The following is a 12,671-nucleotide window of genomic DNA, read 5'->3' as shown; positions in this document are numbered from 1 at the left end:
GAATAATAATTGCATGGCTTGTTAGCCAGTTAATAGCTTTAATTTTTTTCTAAGACTAATGGGGTAGATGATATGAATGACCAGACTTGCCTTATGAAAAAGATTGTGCTGCTTCAGTGTGGGTACATGTTTCACTAGTTAGGTGGTTAGTGCCCAGGTACAAGAGAACACTGAAGGAATGAAGATCAATGCAATGGTAGTAGAAATGGGAGAAAACGAGATTTAAAAAGTACTTAGTATGCAAAGGCCTTAAGATGTAGACAGGTGATATCAATGATGGTTATAAACACAAAATATTTGGCACCCCAACATTTCAACATGAGTAAATGTACGAATATAGAAAGGACAGAGAAAAATATTATCAAACATTTGGCATTGGGCACTGGGCATCATTCATTGAAAAGAATATGGCGAGACACTGATTGCCACTTGTTTTAGGCTATCTTTTTTTTTTTTTTGGGGGGGGGCTATCTTTTCAAGGATATTTGTATAGCAAATGGTCTTGAAAGATATGGACAGTGCCACCCTCTGGAACAAAGTGAAAGTTTGTTTACAGTTTGTAAAATAGAGAGTCTCCCTCCTGGAAAAGGGCGAGTATACTTATTGACCATTATAAAATATTTGGGTTCATGAAGCCTAGGGATCATCACCATTAATGCAACCCACCATGTGTGCAGGTGTCACTTGGCCCTCTTTACATTACATTATGGGAATGGGGCTCAGGGAAGTGGCATAAAAATGCTGATATTCTGGCTATTGTTTTTGCTGTGATAATAAGTCATTCTTCATCTCAGACTCCAGAGTCTTCTCCAGCATTAGTAAGATGATGGCAGGCTAATTTGTTTGGTAAAATCTCAGCCTCTTCAGTCCTGACATTAGGTTCCATTTGACTTAAAATTGAAGAGCTATATATTAATTTCAAGTATGGTACCATCACTTACCTTTTTTTTTTTTCTTTTTTTTTTTTTAAAGAACTCTTCTTTTAGAACTGAGAATATTGGGCAGCCTGGGTGGCTCAGCGGTTTAGATCCTGGAGACCTGGAATCGAGTCCCACGTAGGGCTCCCTGCATGGAGGCTGCTTCTCCCTCTGCCTGTGTCTCTGCCTCTCTCTCTCTTTCTCTCATGAGTAAATAAAGAAAATCTTAAAAAAAAGAACTGAGAATTTTAAATTATGCATTTTTGGCTCTTTTGGCCAAGTGTTGGTATATATTTCAGCAACATACATGTCTTCACATCTGTCTTCACACCATTCTATTCCAATATTTTTTTTTTAAGATTTTATTTACCCTGGACTGAAGGTGGCGCTAAACCACTGAGCCCCCCCGGGCTGCCCTCTATTCTAATATTTTTATAGCACAAACTATTTTTGAAAAACTGAACACTCGTGTGTGTGTATAATTATAATATTATTTAAAAACATTTTTCCATTGATTGTTCCTTTTGGGCAATATACATCATAATATTTATCTTTCCCCTTTTATTCATCGTTGTGCCATCATAACATTCCAATCCACATTCTGCATATTTTGGAAGCATCTACATTATAACATTAAACCAAAACATTCTTCCCTCTTGTTCTTTATTATTCTCAATGAGGACATCTACTTTGGTAGATCCCTACCAAGGAATCAGATTGGGAGGCATAAACATTAACTTGCTAGCTTTTAATTTTTATTGTAGTCTGATTCAACATCGATAGGATACAGGACCTTTGACTAGATTTTTAAATTATAATATTTTTATATTTTCAATGTGGGAGGCAGATGTAAACAATTTGGTGGTGTTTTAAGCATGATGTGAAAGATTGCTTTTTTGACTCCAGCATCCATCTTTTGTAGGAGAAAACTGGGCATTATGTTCATATGTGTGACTTCTGTTCACCTACATGAAAGTGTAAGCATTAGATGGGACTTTGGGAAGGCTATAAGGAGAAGGGGTGCAAAGTTTTTTTCCCTACTATTTTCTCTGTTGCCTGCCTGATAAAGCTGTATCGCCAGAGATTTATTAGATATCTCTTATAACGAGTAGACTCTGAAGATGGAACTGTGGAAAAATAGGAGTCTGAGTCCCTGATGACCCTGTAAAGCTGTTTATAAGCTCTAAACTAGTTTTTTTACACGAGAGAGAATTATCTTTTATCTTATTTAAGCCACTGGCTCTTAAACTTGACTGCAAATTGGAAATACCTGGAGAGTTTTAAATACTTGAGATGCCTGGGTTCTATCTCAAGAGATACTGATTTAATTTATATAGAATGCAGCCAGGGCATTGGGAACTTTCAAAGCTCCTCAAATGATTCTAACATACAGAAAAGTTTGATAACTACCAGTTTAATGGTAGTTTTTTTTTTTTTTTTATTTTTTATTTTTTTTTTTTTTTGGTTTCATTTTGTTTTGGTTTGGTTTTCGTGGGGTATATTTTGTTATAGCTGAAGACAGTTCTTAGCTGATATATCTATTTTACACAGCTGAATTTAAGTATTATTCTTTTGTTTTTGTCATAGTCTATTTGATAAATTCAAATGAACCCTCAGGGTACAGAATAAACTATTGCCGAATTTGTTAAACTAAATTAGTTCCTATTACAGCAAGAATCGTTGCATAACTGGTTAATTACTTATAGATACAAAACAAAGATAAGTTTATTTAAAGATTTATGGATACTTAATAACATATCTAGTGAAATATTCCTATGGTGAAAGTAAGTATCAAATAAAATTGAAATACTTTGGTTGTTTCATGTTATAAGAAAGATTATGGGTAATAATAAAGAGCTTAAGTTTAATAATTTTATTATTGAAATTAAATTTAAATGATCAGGGTTTTAAATAAGATTTAAAATCCTTTGAAAATACTGACATTTTGAGAAGTTATCAGGATAGAAACTAATTATCATAATAAAACCAAGTACTTGTATATATGTTACATCTAGAATACTGTTTCATCATTGCCTTGGTATCATTCTTCCATAAATTTATTTTATTTTACTTAATATTAATATTACATAATACATACAATGTTTCATCGTATATAACACTCTTGGGCAGCCTGGGTGGCTCAGTGGTTTAGCGCCGCCTTCAGCCCGGGGTGTGATCCTGGAGACCTGGGATCAAGTCCCAAGTTGGGCTCCCTGCATGGAGCCTGCTTGTCCCTCTGCCTGTGTCTGCCTCTCTCTCTCTCTCTCTCTCTCTCTCTATCCCCCACCCCGTGTCTCTCACAAATAAATAAAATCTTTAATTAAAAAAATACATTTATATAACACTATTAACCACATGAATATTCATGATACATGTTAAATGATTACAATTACATGGGACCTACTATTACTGATTTACACACATCAAATCAAATAATTGTTTTGTCAACATTCTTAGTATAGTCAATGACAAATTCTTAATCGCTATGTTTTGAGAAACAAGCAACCCATCCACTATTGTGCCCCTTGCCCCTCTTTTTGCTTCAGGCACATAATATGTAGGGGTTTTTAGAAATGACCTATGTGTAGTACCTGGTTCTTATTTCAGGACCATCTCCCCTAAAATTTCCACTCATTCCTCTTTAAATTCTTTGGAACTACAGGCCTCATAGTAAGCAACAGGTATTAGCAGTCCAACAGTGGAGGATCCCAGTCCAGTTCACCTAAGTGAACTCTAGCAACAATGAAACACAAAATCCAATCAATTCCTGACAACCTTTTTATACTTTTTATCCTCCCCACTGATCTCCCATGAATCACTTAACAATTGCAGTATTTTTATACAAAAATATTATTTACATCAGACAGTCTTATTTTAAGACACATGTCTGGCACTCAATAAAAACTATGAGAAACAATAAGTCATTTATCAAGAGAAAAATGCAGACCTGGAGCTGTCCCAGACTAAGCTCCAGAAATGGCCCAGAATTTTAAAAAATTAGTAAATTTAGTCATTTATTTGACTTTTTAGTAAGAAAGTGGCAAGTTTTTATTTATCGTGATTATAGGATTGTGCTAGGCACTGGGATGTAGAGGCAAAGCCATTGCACCCCAGCAAACAGGCAGCTACAGTGTTGTGCTGTGAACAGTGATTAAGTAAAAGTCCTTCAACACAGAGAATGCAGAGAACTTCCCTCTTCACTTACCTCTTCCTCCCACTCCTTTCCTAATCTGGCTCAATTATCTAACCACATCCTCCAGGCAGAAGATTAAAAGATAACACTCTTGTTCTCTGAACACTTCTTCCTTTAAGAGTATCCTATTATTTCATGGATGCGTGATCTCTTTTTTTCCTCCCTGAGTATGTAAGTTGCCAACATCTTAAATAAATCAGCTTTACTTTCGTTGATTCCTGTCATTGTCCTTATTTCTTCATTTTCCTTTTTTCCCTTTTATTTTCTAAAGATTTTATTTATTTATGAGAGACACAGAGACATAGGCAGAGGGAGAAGCAGGCTCCCTGAGAGCAGCCTCATGCGGGACTCAATTCCAGAATCGCAAGATCACAACCTAAGCCATAGGTAGATGCTCAACCACTAAGCCACACAGGCACCTGCTTTTTCCCCTTTGTTTTGATTTGTATCTTCCATGATAACACCTTTCTCTAATGTGTGGAACTCTTTGATTTTCCATTCGTATTTAACAATTAAGCAATATTAGCTTTTATTTATTTATTTTTATTTTTATTTATTTATTTATTTTAAGCAATATTAGCTTTTTAAAGGGAAATCTGAGACCTTTCCACTGATGGGCTGGTTCATGGGGCGGGCTGGGGGAGGGGGGGAGACGGGACATGATTGCCACTTAACTCTCAGTATTTCTCTTTGATTCATTTCCCTTTACAGAAATCTTCCAACATTATGCCTGGAGGATATGATTTTGAACCAAATTGGGGACGAAACAATCAGGAGGAGGTACATAGAAGGGGAAAGTCTGTATCTTATGTTGACTTTCATTTAATCACTATTTACAGCACAAAACTGTCACACTTAATAACCCCTGGTTTCCTGGTTCTCCAAATAATGAACCTCATGTTTCTGCCAGTTTGTAGGTATAGTCAATTGATACTAAGTTGGAAAGGGGATCTGAAGCCTAATAACTTTTCATATAACTTTAATAAATCTTCCTGTTTTCTGCTTCATTTACAAACCAGTCTCCAAAGGCATTTTTGGCTCTCATACTCGAAATTTTTACAGAATCTGTAGCATGAATAAACTTTTTTTTTTTTTTTCTGGATGATCCTTTTGAACTGAAATGAAAGTCTTATGAGCTATGTAAAGTCTCCACTCATCTATTTGCTTTCCTGCTTCTCAAAATTACACTTCTTCTATTGTCTTCCCTTTTCTTTGTTGATAGAAGCATATTTTTTCCCCTTCATTCTCATTTCATTGAGGTTTAAGAGGGAGTTTATTTTAATCCAAAATGCTTAACCAGAATCCTTCTAGACACATTTTCCATTTTCTTTACTTTTTAAAAATTATTATTTCATCCTAAGTGAGTTTTATGCAAGTATTTTCATGAGTAGGTGTAAATCCCTCAAATCTTAGCAAATCTGCTTTAAGGTAAGAGGTTTAACTTACCTCTCATTTTTTATGATTATTATGCTTTTGTATTTATTTCTGCAATCTTATTTTTTTCAATTTATCATTATTTCTTTTTATTTTGTTAGTATTTCATCCCCACTATTGGACTATTTGAAGTATTTTTTTCCCTCTAGTTGTATGCAGGTCAAACATTCTGTTACTGTGTTTACACAGGTTACACATAAATGTTTTAAAAAGAGTAACTTTTGTATTTCTATGATTGTTTAAATTTATTTTATATTTATATCCTACCGTTAAATAATACAAAAAGCTTCCCACATTCCCCCCTCTCCGCTTGAGCTTATCACAGATTTTTCTTCCAGTTTCATATACTTCTGTTACGCATCAATAATTATGTTGAATGAAACTTAACGTCCACTGCTATATTTCTCAGTGCCATTTCTTATATTCTTTATTTTTATTTCTTTGAATTGTCTTATTTTTTTTATTTTCTTAATTTTTTTATTACGTAGACCATACTGAAAGTAGTAACATTTCTGCAAATATGATTTTCTGTTTCCAATTATTGTCCTTATATTTGATTGCTAATGGGGGTGGGAACTATTTAAAAAAAGTATATTAACTTGTTCACCAATCCAAGATCCTATTCTGTATGTCTCTCTTTTTAAATGTTTTTTCTTAGAGAAATTAAGCCTTTATGAAGTCTTGAATCTTGAATCGTTATCAGCAGCTCCCAGCTCTTTTGCTCCATCTTTCCTTCCTCCTCCTTTCCTTCTTCCTCCCTTCTTCCCAAGTATTTCCCTTGTGCATGTTTGCAGCTACTTCAGGCTCTAATCTGATTCTTTCTATAGTCTCAAACTAAATCTTAGAATGTTTTCTAGAGATTGTTCAATTTTTCTGAGCAGTATTTCTCTGCAGTCAGATCATAATCATCACCTATAGGGATAATTAAAATACATGTTACTGTGAAGGAAAGAGGGTTGGAAATATGAATTTCTAACAGATACCTGGAGATTCTTATGCATTAGAAGACAGTGTTCACGATTTTAGCCTGAGGGGAAAAAACACTGTTTCCGGTTGTCTAATATATACATGGGGGTAGGAAATGCTTAACCAGACCGGTTCTTCTTCTCCTTCTTCTTCTTCTTCTTCTTCTTCTTCTTCTTCTTCTTCTTCTTCTTCTTCTTCTTCTCCTTCTCCTTCTCCTTCTCCTTCTCCTTCTCCTTCTCCTTCTCCTTCTCCTTCTTCTTCTTCTTCTTCTTCTTCTTCTTCAGATTTTATTTATTTATTCATGAGAGACACAGAGAGAAGGCAGAGACATAGGCAGAGGGAGAAGCAGGCTCCATGCATATCTGGATGTGGGACTCGACCCCGGAACACCGGGATCACGCCCTGACCTGAAGGCAGAGGACACTCAACCTCTGAGCCACTCAGGCGCCCCCAGAGCGGTTATCTTAAGCAATTATAGTTCCTACACTGAAAATTACCCCACAAGTCCTCTGCGATAGTTGTTGTTTACAGATAGATAGTTGTTGTTTGCAAGCTTGGACTGTATTTGGAGTTTCGAAAGGAAGAACTACTTGTGACTTTGAAGAAGAGCTACTCCTTCCTCTGCTTTGGATGCTTTTCCTGAGGCCAGTCAGCATTTTATGAAGTGCTGAAACTTGATGAGGAACAAAAGCAGTGCCATTTATGGCTGAGCTAAGAACAGTAGGGAGTACACCTGATGTGAAGATGAAACTGCCCATTGGGATAGCTCAGTAATGATCAAATGGCTCTATTTCCAAGTAGCACAGAGGAAGTCTGTCCTAGAAAAGGCTGGAGGACATTTAGATGACTTGTGCAGAATTTATTATCAGCGTATTTCCTAAAAAAAAAAAAAATTAGGTATGATGTTAGAAAATTACTCTATGAATAAATTTAAAAATAGCAGAGCAATATTGTATGAGACAACTATCATGCCCCTTCCCCGTCTACTTGTATTAAATCTAGATTAGTAGTCTAAGATTTATAAGTAAGGAAATGTTTCATTGCCACTGAGTGAAGAGTAGTAGTAGTTTAATTGCCTCTGAGTAGAGAAACAGCTAAAAGTAGTAGCATAATATTATATAGTTAAACAATAGCACTCTTTATATTTGATTTCCTGCATGAGGGTAGAATATATCATCCTAGCCCTGGATATTTCTTTAGGATATGTGCTTACACTACGTATTTCTTAGCAAGTAAAATGATATGAATACATTATATAAAAGATAGACTATATGTTTCTCATGAAACATGTAGCCTAAACCAGGATCCAGTCTTTATAAAAATAAACTCTTTATTAAAACAGTGTCATGATTAGTTGATCTATGTAGACTATGAACAATGAGTAGCTATTTGAAACTTACTTTTAAAATATTTGCTTTAAACACAGTAAGGTAAAATATTTTAACTTTATCTCTTAGTATAGGCAGTTAATTAGCTATAATGTCAAATTTGTTTTAAAAGTCAGATCATAAGTGCCAGGAAATAGCAGTTCCACCTCTAGGTCTGAGCATAGTTACTCTTGTACATGGTTCATTGTTGTCATTATATGGCTTTATGTTGTTCTAGCACTTAGCAGATTAGAAACATCTGTGTGTCTAGGTTTGCTGTGATTTCACCAAGTGTTCTTTGTTTAGTGCCTCTTCTCTGCACTAGAGGTTAAGTAAACTCATGTTCTCAAGACTTTTTCTTTCTCTGTTATCACTCTCCAGAGCTTTCAGGTTTTCTTGCTTAATTTGAGATTCTGACTTTGGCTGAAGTATATAGAAAAATACTCTTTTCACCTGGGATCATCATTCTTGATAAGAATATAATGGCATATTTCTGGTTCTCTGCTCCTAAAAATCTTCTTAGCAAGGAAGATCCGGCATACATATGCTGCATTATGGAAGGAAGAGTCCTGCTCTTCCCACATAACTACCATCTACCTTTCTTTAAAAAATTTTCTTCCCTAAAAATAGTTATCTTATATATGATAAGTCCATTCTTATTACTATTATCACCTAATTTAGGAGCATTGATTATTTTCTGAACACCTAAAAAATACTAGAATTTTAACAAACATCCTAAAAAACTATTGAGCATATAGGCCTGGGGTTTTGTACAAATATATACTTCCCCCACACTATAATAATAAGGACAACCTTTGAAATTTCTTTATGATTCAGTCAAAAGGTACTACAGTCATTAAGAAAAATGTTAAGACTTAAAATAGTCTAAATGACTCTACCATGTCCTTTTAGTTTACCATGGAGGAAGGACCCTCAAATTAAATAAATTGATTTTTAAACATAAATACCATATTGTAGGTCCAATTTAGAGTCTTATTAACAGTCTCTCTAGCTGAAGCAATTGGAAAACAGGATATTTAGCCACTAGAGCAGTTATAATTAAAATGAACATAAACTTACAGTTTTACAACATTGCAATTATCTGTTATATAACATCCAAGTTTTCAAATTACAAAGCAAATAGAATCCAAATGAACACTGAAAATTCTCATTAGTTATCAGGGACATAAGGTGAAAGAGTTAAAATAAAAGAATCTTAAATATCAGCAAATTTAATTATCTTATTTTAACTCTGTACTAGAGGTTACTCTGTGCCATTGTATGCATTTTCTCCCTTGATGTCTTCCACTTATTTGGTATTCAGTTCTAGCTAATTTCATGAGCCTATCCTTGTTTCTTACATGATTTACAATATTCCCTCAAAAAATTCCAGAAATGCTCAGATGCACTTAGTTGAGACTCCATTTTGTGAAAAACCCAAACACTGCAACTTGCTTCAGGTTATGATTGTGTAGGAGAGGGTACAACTAAATGTAAAGATAAAATATTATTGTTCAAATGATATGATTTTCTACTGAGAGGGTCTGCTACAATGTCAGCCCTGGAAGAGTCTTTTGGAACTCATCTGTTCTCATCTACTTTTGGGAACGTAGAAACGTTCTGCCTTCTTGTACTCTTAATAGTTGGACCCATAATCTATGATTGGAAGTGACATTATCAGGATGCCTGGGTGGCTCAGCGGTTGGGCATCTGCCTTTGGCTCAGGGCGTGATCCTGGAATGCCAGGATCAAGTCCCACCTTGGGCTTCCTGGATGGAGCCTGCTTCTCCCTCTGCCTGTATCTCTGCCTGTCTCTCATGAATAAATAAATAAAATATTTTTTTAAAAAGGAAGTGACATTGTCACTTTGTGACTGGGGCATTTAATTTCTAGTGTGAAACCCATTAGTGCTGTCTTCCTTGGCCCCACTGAAAAAGGTTACAAATGCCAGATAGCGCAACTACAGGTAGTAGCATTTTGTCACCCTGTGTGACTATGGATTAGCCCCCACAACCACAAATTGCACATATAAACAGAAATAAACTCCTATTGTCTTAAAGAATTATTTATTAACAGAGCATAACCTAGTCTATTCTGATCAATATATTACCTTATTTTTAATTGCTCTCATTTAAACAGCATAACAAATCTGTGAAAAAGTATTCTCCTTTTGCAGATGAAGACACAAACTCCAAAAGTTACGAGGACCAATTTCTCAAGTCTTTTGAGGCTGCAAGGATAATACATGGGAGCTAATTCCAAATGTAGAACCCTGCTTCCTATTTCAGTTGCATTGTAAAGACAATTATAAAATACAGCTGCATTATGTTTTATATCAGAATTGTATTGGTTCACTGGATTATACAGGGTTACATAAAAAATGATTCAGGAAAAGCAGGGAGCAGAGATGCAGTGATTTTTTACTATTCAGTTTTAGTCTAGCCAAAGAGAGAACATCTGCTATCTTCATTGCTGCTATAGCTGTTGGAGATGCTTTCCTTAGGTTGATGCTTAGCCTGAGGGGAGAAAACCAGCTGAATCTGCTTAGACGGATTTGTTTTTTCTTGGGTTTAGAAGGTTACATAGGTATACTGGATACAGACTGAAAGGTGAATTACTTTAATGTTGCTTGTTACTTCATGTTGCTCGATTTGGGGAATAGTATCATTTTAAAGACTTTTTTTTAAACAAAATTTGTGGTCAGACCATGTTCTCATATTTGGTCTAGAGACAAGGATCCCTATAAGCATATTTCAAATGACATGTTAATTTCACATAGTGGACATTGCTTATTGGCAGAGACAAAGAAAGTTTCTAGGCTTATCCTTGAAAATAGTAGTTTGCTATTCAGAACCTGGAACCAGAGCACCTACTATGCAGGCAACCTTGGAAGAATATGTAATTTCTCCTACTCAGATGCTTTATCTGTTAAACAGGGGAAAAATAGAGTTTGGTGTGTTTTAATGAGATGATATAAGTGAAACACTCAACAGAGAGTCTGAGACAAAGAAAACAATGTTGAGATTGGAAGATTTTCAACCAATTGAGGTGTAGACGTCTATGTTATTGGAATTAAATTTATCTTTTTTAATACCGGCACATGAACTAAAAAACTCAATTGAGGCAAGAGGCCACCATTTATATTTTTATTTAATTGAACCAACTTGTTGTATCAGTCAGCTTTTGTTAGGTGATATTGTGGTAACAAATAATCCCAAATACCTGTGGCTTACAAAAACAAAGATTTATCTCCTATCCCATTACATGTTGGCTATAGGTCATCTTAGATTCTGCTCTATGTCTTTTCTTTTTCAGGATCTACAATAAAGGCACAGGCACTATTCAGGACATTATTAGGCTGGCAGCCTAGAGAAATTAAAGAGAGGGTGAGCCATGAAATACCAATGCTTAGAGGTAGCACATGCTAGTTCTACTTTTCACTGATCAAAACAAGTCATGTGTCAAGCCTGGCATCAACCTGGCAGAGATGTATAATTTATCTTTTAAAAAGAAGCCATCAATATTTTTACAATAATACAGTCTATAAGAGTCCACATTTTGGGTATAAATATTTATTACCTTTTTTTTTTTTTTTTTTTCCCACAAGCAAAGTACATTCACTCTTTCCTTGAGTACAACATCAATCAGGTTCAGGTTCTGTGAGTGATTATCTTGTATCAGTTCTGGATGTGGTTTTGCTTATCTGGAGGCCTGTGAACTAAAGGAAACGTATCTGCTTCCTATACAATCTATTTATATCATGGAGTGGGTCAGGGCATATAGTAACAATGAACACTACAATTCAGGAAAGATAAAGGTGTGAAGTGCTCAGCAATCACTTCTCCACAGTAATTCTGAGTTCTGTGTAGATGTCCCAAGGCCTTCCCTTAGGACATGTGGAAGGTACATAATTAAGCTCTTGCATCCTAGAAGTTACTTTCTTTTTTAACCTGACTTGTTTGAAAGTACAGCTCTCTCAAAAATGTGATTAGCTTCTTATCTATATGATACCATTTAGCTTTTGCTTCTAGCTATACACATAGCTCTTTTGAAGATATGTCTTTTTCTTTAGATTTAATTAAGGACAACTTGAATTGACCAGGTCTTCTATGGGAGAACCAGATCTTTAGTCTCTTTCTTCTAAGCCATTTTGTCCAATTAAAATGATTTAATGGGTACTACATTAACCAATTCAGAGGCTTTAAAACACATTTTTATGGCTTCTCTCTGATTTGGTCTTGACACTAGGTTGAGGTTTTGTAGACCTTTGTATTTTTCAATTTTATCTTTCTTAGGTTGGAAATGAGGACCAGTTGCATTTTCCATCTTTGAAAGTCGAGGAATTTCTATATTTTCTAAACTCCCTTTATGCTATTTGCAAATTAGCCAATTCTTTCCTGAACTCATCTCTTAGAGGTTTTAAAAATACTTACCAAATTCATTCATAGAAACTAAATCATACCACCATATTCTCCTTTTTTATTTTACCTAAAGTCACAAGCTTATTAAGTATAGTAATTAATGGGAAACAGTTTCACCAGATATTTGCCACTGCAGAGCATGAGTCTCCCATCTTTCTTGGCTCTAATAATAGTTGATTGAATGTCCATTGTCTAATTCCAGAGCCAATTCTGCACATTTCAGAATTTTTACTGCAGTGCCCTAATTATAGTTACCACTTGTATCGATCACTTTGTTCTATGTTATGTTATAGTAACAAGTGCACCCCAAACTTTAATAGCTTAGCACAATTAAAGCTTGTTGACATTACATGACTACTATGGTTTGGCTGTA

General features: G+C 35.1%; 1 long non-coding RNA gene across 1 annotated transcript in view; it reads left to right on the top strand.

Annotated features, from left to right (window-relative positions):
* LOC140639889 (uncharacterized) overlaps positions 1-1,093 on the top strand; it is a 38,383-nt gene extending 37,290 nt beyond the window's left edge. Inside the window, exon 3 of the long non-coding RNA XR_012036543.1 lies at positions 973-1,093. This is a non-coding gene — a long non-coding RNA (uncharacterized lncRNA). The remainder of the gene's footprint in view (positions 1-972) is intronic.
* Positions 1,094-12,671: the final 11,578 nt, after the last annotated feature.

Source organism: Canis lupus, chromosome 9 (genome assembly GCF_048164855.1).
Source record: "Canis lupus baileyi chromosome 9, mCanLup2.hap1, whole genome shotgun sequence".
Taxonomy (NCBI): domain Eukaryota; kingdom Metazoa; phylum Chordata; class Mammalia; order Carnivora; family Canidae; genus Canis; species Canis lupus.
Note: the sequence above shows the minus strand (reverse complement) of the source record. Positions and strands in the feature narration are given on the sequence as shown.